This window comes from Nicotiana tabacum, chromosome 18 (genome assembly GCF_000715075.1).
Source record: "Nicotiana tabacum cultivar K326 chromosome 18, ASM71507v2, whole genome shotgun sequence".
Lineage (NCBI taxonomy): Eukaryota > Viridiplantae > Streptophyta > Magnoliopsida > Solanales > Solanaceae > Nicotiana > Nicotiana tabacum.
Window position 1 is genome coordinate 13,847,393 of NC_134097.1, and position 8,996 is coordinate 13,856,388.

The 8,996-nt window shown below is 36.0% G+C and overlaps 1 long non-coding RNA gene across 1 annotated transcript; it reads right to left on the minus strand.

The window, feature by feature from the left end:
• Positions 1-653: 653 nt before the first annotated feature.
• Positions 654-8,708, minus strand: LOC107796647 (uncharacterized). The gene is made up of 2 exons (XR_012701928.1): positions 8,185-8,708; positions 654-1,142 (listed from the first exon to the last, which is right to left on the minus strand). It is a non-coding gene; the product is annotated as an uncharacterized LOC107796647 (long non-coding RNA).
• Between the last annotated feature and the right edge of the window lie 288 nt (positions 8,709-8,996).

Below are 8,996 nucleotides of genomic sequence, written 5' to 3' on the forward strand. Positions count from 1 at the left end.
CTAAGTTCTCCAAGTGTGAGTTTTGGCTAGACTCTTGTAGCATTTTTGGGGCATATTGTATCGGGCGAGGGTATTAAAGTTGATCTCAAAAAGATCGAGGCACTTCATAATTAGAAACAATCTATCTTTAATATTTCTACTTTATCCATTTGATTTACAATCAAGCAAATATTTATGTTTTATTTTAAACCATAAGTTTCAAAAGTTTCTTTTTTGAATTTGATGACAAATCAAAAATCGACATATAAAAGAGTAGATATATCAACAGTGCTCACAAAGTTAAAGAAACTGAGACTATTTCAATATTGGCGTCCAACCAATTTCTACCTAACATCAATGATCTGGTGCCCTTGTACACGAAGTTTGAAAATAACCCCACTTCAAAACATAATTTTTTATACAAGTAAACTTTGTTCCATAGTCTCTCCTGAAAATTTTAACTCAGCTTATTGGATTGTCTCTCTCTATCATAGCAAAAAAACTTATTCACAGTTTGGCTACTTCTTTCTTATCAATCGATAAGAAAATCTACACAGCGCGCGAATAATCGTCTACAATAGTAAAAAATATGATGCATCACAATACGAAATCATTTGATAAGGTCCCCATATAAATCACAATGAATTAATTCACAAATGCTAGAAACTCTAAAATTACTCAAAGGAAAATTTTCTCTCTTTTGTTTTGCCCGATGACACACATCACAACTCTTATTCAAAACGTTAATTTTTTTTCTGAAAATCTACAACAAAAATTAATTTGGTCACTCGCAGAGAAGGATGTCCCAAATGCTTGTACCAAAGATCCAACGAGTCAACACCACCTATCTTCAGGCACACACCCTCGTCTTGTTTTAAAAATAGTATAGTCCATCTCTTTGTTCACATGCTCCAATCAACATCCTCGAGGTGATCATGTTCTGTATACAACAATAACAACAACAACCCAATATAATCTCACTAGTGAGGTCTGTGGAGGTTAGTGTGTACGCAGATGTTACCCCTACTCTGGGGTAGAGAGGCTGTTTCCGATAGACCCTCGGCTCTATCCCTCCAAGAACTCTCCACCTTGCTCTTGGGGTTACTCGATCTCACAACCTCTTGGTTGGAAGTGGAGGGTTCTCACCACTAGAGCAACCCACTCTGTATAATACATAAAAGTTTAATGCATAGGAAAACAACCTGAGTGATCCATCAATTGCGACAGAGATATCAAATTGCACATTAAGCCAGTCACATAAAGAATATTTTCAAAACCAAATTTCCTAAAAATTTTGTTGAACCCTCGTTGGTGGCTACAACATTGCTTCCATCAGGCAAAGTAACAGGACATCTATACATTTTGCGCACATTATGCAATAACTAGTGAGTATATCCGCGCTTCCTGCGGTTATATTTCTCATTCTTTGTTATTTTTCGTCCAAATTTTTTTTCCCTTTCAGTGAACTTTTTACTATTAAATATGTTATGATTATTACACTTAATATTGTTCCTGTTACAACTCCTAAATATATGTTACTCATTATTTTTGCAATTACTCAATGTTTACCATCCTCTTTAGTACCTATCATATTATAATCTTTAAGATCTTGAACTTTGTTTAGTGAAAATAATATAGAAATTTCAGTAACCAAGAGGGAGGAACTGACGACTACTCCATCTACACAGAAAGACTGGCAGTGAGCACGTTTCCTTGAAGACACATAAAAGCAAAGGAAAAAGTTGTAGAAATTGTACAATAAAATTTGTCTTCTCGATGTCAAAATTTGTGTTGGTTTTTTTTTTCACACTTTTTTTGTTTTTGACTTTCTTGTTCTTTTTTTGTTTTGTTTTTCTTTTTCCCTTTCATCTCTCCTCTTTTAATTTTAATATTAAAGGAAATGAATAAAATGAGTTTAGAATAGTATATATTCCATGAGGATCATTCCAAAATATATATATTCAGATTATAGAACAAAAGTTATTGTTTTTACTTGACTATACTTCGGCATAGCATCTCCAACAACGTTTCATCATGAAACTATTCAATTTCTATTTTCCATTTAGATTAAATCCATACATATGCAAAGAAATTGTGAATACAAAATTCCAGTGTCTCCCATTACCATGTATGATAATTAATTATCTTGAAAACTCTATTTCTAGTAATCTAAAAGGGTTGCAATTGACTGATTCACAACAGAATATTGGCAGTTGTAAAACGTATTCAACATGACATATTGTGGTGACCCGATAGGTTATTTTAAATTTTAACTTTTATTTATGCATTCTGAGACCTCGAATAACTCCATTCAACTTTTCTCGATTTACGTACGCAATCCGTATCTTTAACTGAAAATTTTTATGTGAAAAAATAAAGAAAATGTGAAATTGTGCCTTTAAAACTCATTTGAGTTGGCTTTAGTCAATGTTTTGAGCAAACGGATCCGGATCAGTATTTTGCCTATTTTGGCGGATCCGTATCATGATTTGGGACTTGGGCGTATTCCTGAAATCAAATTTTGAAGCCCCTAGCTTGAATTATTGTCATTTGACGGAAACTAGAAGTTTAAAAGTTTAAAGAATTCCTAAATTTGGTTATAATTGGATTTTTGTTGATATCGGGCCCCGATTTGGATTCCGAGAGTTCGATCAGCTTCGTAACCATATTTATGACTTATGTACAAAATTTAAAGTTATTCTGAGGTGCGTAGGCACTTTTTCCGTTAGTTTTTAAAAAACAAATAATAAAAAGTTTGATTTTATAAAGTTTGAATTTCTAAAGTTTGACCGAAGATTTGACTTTTGAAAAAAGACTCCGGAATAAAATTTTGATGATTCCAGTAGCTTCGTATGGTGATTTTGGACTTAGGCGCATGCCCGAATTTGGATTTGGAAGTCCGTAGGACAATTCGGAGCACTTTGGCGAAAGTTGAAAAATAGAAGGTTTTTGGAAAGTTTGACCGGGAGTTGACTTTATTGATATCGGGGTCGTAATCTAGTTCTAGAAAGTTTGATAGGTCTGTTATGTCATGTATGACTTGTGTGCAAAATTTGAGGTCAATCGCATTAGTTTGATAGATTTCGACATTGAATGTAGAATTTGGAATTCGTTAGTTTTTATTAAGCTTGAATTTGGGTGTGATTCATATTTTAGTGTTGTTTAATGTAATTTGAGACATAGACTAAGTTCGTGTCATGTATTGGGACTTGTTAGTATACTTGGTTGGGGTCCAATGGGGATTGGATGAGTTTTGGAAGAGTTTTTGGAACAGTTTGATGTTTTGAGCATAAGCATGTAATGATCCAAAGGTCCATTTCTAGTTCTAAAGATCGAAATTCGATTTCGAGACTTTCGAGAGTTTGATAATGAATTATAGGAATGATCTAAAATGTTTGGTCTAATTTCATCAAGTCACGATTGAGTTTTAGCGCAAAACATGAATTAATTATTTAACGAGCTAAATTGGTATCGCATTGAGCAAATGAGCTCTGAATTGAGTTTTGATTGTTCGACTAGGTTCGTATTATTATTTGTGATACATAGGAACAAGAATTGTCGAATTTCGAATTTTTATGATGGAGTTAGAGCCTCTTTAGTGAAATAATAAATTGCTTGTGCAAGTAGGTTCTAGTGCGGACCTTTAGTGACGGAAAATGGATTTTTAGCGACCAGATTAGTGTTTTTATTGGGCACCTTTTTTTATAAGCTCATTTCAACATTTTTGGAGCTAGAGAACTCGGATTTGGGCGATGTTTGAGAGTATTTTCACCAAATGAATTTGGGTAAGTGTTTCCTACTCGGATTTGGGTGATTTTTTAGAGTATTTTCACCAAATGGATCTGATTCCGAGATGCGGGCCTCGGGGTTGACTTTCGAATTAACTTTTAGAATAAAATTGGAAATTGACATATTATTATCTGGAATTATTTTCTATGAATTTTAATTATTTTATGTAATTAATATGACTAGATTTGAGCCGTCCGGAAGTCATTTCACGAGAGAAGGTCATTTTGATATATCGGCCTAACTCTGTTAAGGTAAGTGTCTTGTCTAACTTTGTGTGAGGGAAACCACCCCTTAGGATTTGAGATGATTGTATCATTCGTGTTATGTGAAGGTCGTGTACGCGAGGTGACGAGTGGGTACATGACCTATATGTGGTATTTGACCGGTTTGGCCTGTTAGGCTTCCTTCATGTAATTAATTGCAACTATCATTTCATGACTACATTTTTTGTTGTTAGAATTGTTTGTACGTGCTTTACTTGAAATTGTTAGCACATATTCCATCTTTGTTGTCAAGATCACCTTATATGCCAATTATTAATCGTAATCACTCGTTGAATTCATGCTTTACCTACTACCTGCCTTAATTGTTAATTGATGCTCATAAATTGTGCCTTGGCTTATGGATTGTCATTTTCTTGCTATTTGATTTCGTGAGCTATCGTGTAATGACCCAATCGGTCATTTTGACTTTTAGAATCCCGTTCCCCTAAATAAAACTTCCTGTATGTGCTTTTATTAATTTATGACTTGCGAGGATGGTTGTTTCATAATTTGAAAATGATCGGATTGAAATCGGAATAATTGGTTCCTTAGTTTGGCTTTAGGAGGCCATGTTTGACTTCGGTCAACATTTTGAAAAAAACTGATAAGTAGGAATTTTAACCTATAATTTACTCTCTTTTATTTGTGTTTAGGGCCAAAATGTGTGATGGTATTCCCGGAAACTAATGTAATATGCTTGTTTGCAGGGATTGTTCAAAATGAGCCAAAGGAGTCATAATTAACTCATAAAGGAGTCAAAACTTGAACAAAAACCAAGATTGGGCCAATAGATGTGAAACGCGGACCGCACAAATATTGTGCGGCCGCGAAAGCTACAACGCGGTCGCGAGCACTATTTCGAGTTTCGTGAAAGAAAGATTCAAAGAGATGGATTTTTGGGCTAAAACATGAACGCGGACCGCATCAGATAGGTGCGCCCGCGAAAGTACCTTCGCGGCCGCTATTGGAATTAAGCGGACCGCGGTTGCTGAGGTTTAGAGAGCTTACATTTTAAGCAAAAACAAGAAGTGCGGTCCGCGTCAAGATTATGCGGCCGCAGAAGTCTCCTACGCGACCGCAATGAAATTACGCGGTCCGCGAAACCATGCTCAGGCATCAGATGCAGTAGCTGGCCAGTCTGAGGAGCCGGCTGCCACTACACATATGGCTGAGTAGATGATCCAGATGCTCAGTAACCCCGTGGTCCCCCAGTCAGAGGATGTTGAGATCCAGTTAGAGGACACCGAGAGAGCTGATGATCCTATGTAGTCTGAGGACCTCACTCATGTTCCTGACTCGATGCAGACAGAGACCACATAGGGAGTTCTTTTTACTCTCTAACCTTTTTCTAATCTTATTTTGATATTAGCATTGAGCACAATGCTATTTTTTTATTTGGGGGGGGGGGGGGGTCCATTTTGATTTGATTTGTGATAATATTTGGTATGTAATAACTATGATACTATTTTTATTTATCTTTATTTACCGTTATTTTTACTTTTGGTATGTATATAATTTTACCATTCGATGTATATATTTATTTCCATTATGTATATATTCGTTTACTCCATTTTGTATATATTCAGTTTACTTTCCGTAGTTTACTTCATAACTTCTTTTATTATTTTTCCTTAATAGCTTAGCTTCTTATTTCCTCTAGTAGCTTCTTTTAAAGTTTTTAGCTTCTTTTAACATTTTGTGTGAACAATAAGCCTTTGGTTTTTTTAATGCCACGGTTCTTTCTAAAGGTGGATGTTGTGTGAACCGGGTGGATCTTCCCAACGATGGATGGCATGACAACCTTCTTAAGGGATCGAGTCCGTTTTTTTTTTGTTGGTATACATAGTAGTAGTAATGAATAAAAGTGTCTCAAGCAGGCTTCACTTGGTACTACCTCATGGTTAGAGACAAGTTGATTGGCAAATATTATCTCTAATTGTGACCTTTAGACTCTTAAGTTGACTAAAACAATTATCGAGTGGTTTCCTTGAGCCATTTGTGATTTTTAATCTTAGCTAGGGTTGTTGTGGGCCCTCGACTCTATTCTCTTTAACAATCCAGCAGCTTGGGAGGTGAGGTACTGAATTGCAAATCCAAGTCCCGTGCCAATAAGTCTAAAACTTGCCCTGAATATTTGTATAGGCGAAATTCTAAGTGTAGCTCGACTTGAGAAATGATTGTAGGTTCTCCTTGGTCCAATTTGAACTTTGAAAGCTTTCGTAGCCTACCAATATGATATCCCTAGTCAACCCTTTGAGCCTAAGCCTTTTTCATTCAATAGCCATATTACAAGCCTTTATCCATTTTATAATGACCCTTTCTTGGCACCCAATCTTTCCTTAACATTCATGATGAACAATTGGCAAAAGCATAAGTTTGGGGGAGAGACGAGGAATTTGAAAGTGATAAAAGGTTCAAAGAAGAAAAAGAATTGATGAAAAGGAAAGGCAAAGAAAAGGAAGAAAAGCCAAAAAGAAATACGTCAAAAAGAAAGTGAAGGTTGAAGGGATTCAAAGAACGCAATGATGAAAGGCATGGAATGATGAGAAAAGGAGAAAAATGATTGTCATGAGTAAGAAAGAGTGACGGTGTGTCCCTCTAGTTCCCCTAAGAAAGAAGAAAATGACTCAAAGAGTCAAGAAAGTATGAGCCGAAATGAGAAAATGGACTGCTTAAGGAAAGATGAAACCATCATAGTTCGATAAGTCCTACCTTGATCCAAAAGCCATGTCATTCTAAGTTTGAATCCTGGGTGTATTGTTCTAGACCTGGCTTACCTGAGTGGACAACTCGAGCCGGGAGGGGGGGAGGGGGGCAGTGTACCGAGAATACAGAAGCTTCGCCGGGTTCGCAACTTGTCTGAACTTCATTCTAAAATTAGGATATGACTCTAATAGAAAAGAAGTCAAGCAAAGCGCACGCTTCCCAGAAAATTTAGAAGACTCAGAGAGAAGAAGTGTTTTCGTAACAGTTTATATACAGTTCATAATAATATCAAAGCGGTAAAGAGAGGCAATTAGCACATTAGGCTCAAACAAGTAATATCAGACAATCACAAGTAGCCAAGTTTAACAGTCATTCTAAACTCGAATTCTGGACCCTGAACCAGAGATTCTAAGTTCGATCCCCAGCAGAGTCGCCAGAGCTGTCATACCTCCTTTTTCCCAAGGGGATATGGGAGTTTTTCCAATTAAAGTGACATTGTTCGAAATGTGATTATTTATTCATTCAAAGTCGCCACTTGGGATAATTTATGGTGTCCCAAGTCACCGATTTATTTTAAATCCCAAGTCGAGGAAGTTGACTCTATTTATGGTCTGCGAACACAGAAGATCGGGTAAGGAATTCTGTTAAATCGGGAGAAGGTGTGAGGCACTCCCGAGTTCCGTGGTTTTAGCACGGTCGCTCAACTATTAATAATTGGCCTAATTATTTGATTAATACATATTTAAAACATATTGTGCATTTTAGCTTTTTAACCACTTTTAATTATTTATGGAGTTTATTTGAACAAGCAGCGATGTCGCGGACTCATTTATTTTTGTACACATTGCGAATCGCGCCACGTGAAATGCACCCGCAATTTACAACGTCTTAACTTTTATTATTATTATTTGAAGTTATGGTCGAGTCACGTGAAATGTACACTCGAATTAAAGATTATGCATCATGACTATGCCATGGGAACCGTACTCATAGTCATGATGATTTATTATTAATCGCACCTAAAGCAACTAGCGCATTTGAATTATTTTCCTAATCTTTGAGATTATTGTGGAAGGTCTCACAATTATGGAATTATTTGCGAGTAAGTGTGATATAAATCTACATTACAGGGTCTGTTAAAAGTTTAAAATTGAATTGGAAAATACGTAAGTGTGGCAGGAGTTTAAACAAACAATTGAAGTCCTTATGGGAGTCTTCATTAATTAATGAATGCATCAACTAAAATCTCACGGCCCGCACAATACCTCTGTCATTGTTAAAAGCATCTCAAAATTTGATTCACATCACCAAACAATTAATTACTTATCTCAAACATAAACAAACAAGCTTAACTGGAGACATCGAAACGGGACAGAAATCATCAAGACGGAATCAAACCATTAAAACAGAGAAAGATAAAATGTAGAAGACAAAGCAAGAAATGAACCTTTTATTGCTGAAATTTTCCGACGGTTATAGTAAAAGAAGATCCAAAACAATGAATCTTGAGCGAGCTATAGGACAAACACTCGAACCGGAAACCTCGATCGGCAACAAGAAATCGAACTAGGAATGGACAGATCAACACTCTCATTTTTGACCCCTTTGAGACCGATAGCTTTTCCCATCTCAACTTGGAAATTCTAACCGGAGCTTTCGCTTTAAGCTCAGGAGGACTGGGTTTAAGAGCTTGATTGGCTGTTGGTTTTAACGGAGAACGATTTTGCTTGGTCGAAGAAGAAAGAGTTGCTGCTTTTTCGTGCTCTTTTCTCGCTTTTTTTTTTCCAGATCTGTTTTGCAAAGGATGTGTCCTCTGTTTTTCAGGTATCCTCCTTTAGTCTGTTCAAGTGAGGTTCTTATGTAGCATCAATTATGTGAGTATTCTTGGAGAGCAAGCAGCAATTTTGGATAAGAAATGGAAACCGACCCAAGACATGTGATGCGCGTGTGAGAATAAGGACGGGTCTGTAAATCCTTCACGTCCACTTGTTAAAAGATCAATTTAAAAAATGTGAATCTTCAGTATGAGAATGTGCATATGTATATTTAAAAAAAGACAAAATTAGTTAAAAGGAATCTTTGCTAAATGTCACTTTTCCATTGGCTTCTTATTTTATTTTATTTTTTGGTTTTCTTTTAAGAGATAAAGTAGAATTACTACACAACGTATTTGTTAAAAACATTAAAAATTGCACTAAACTAAAGAAGAACTATATCTTCTTCTCTCTTTTTTTGGGGAATTTTTTTTCTCTGTAAATG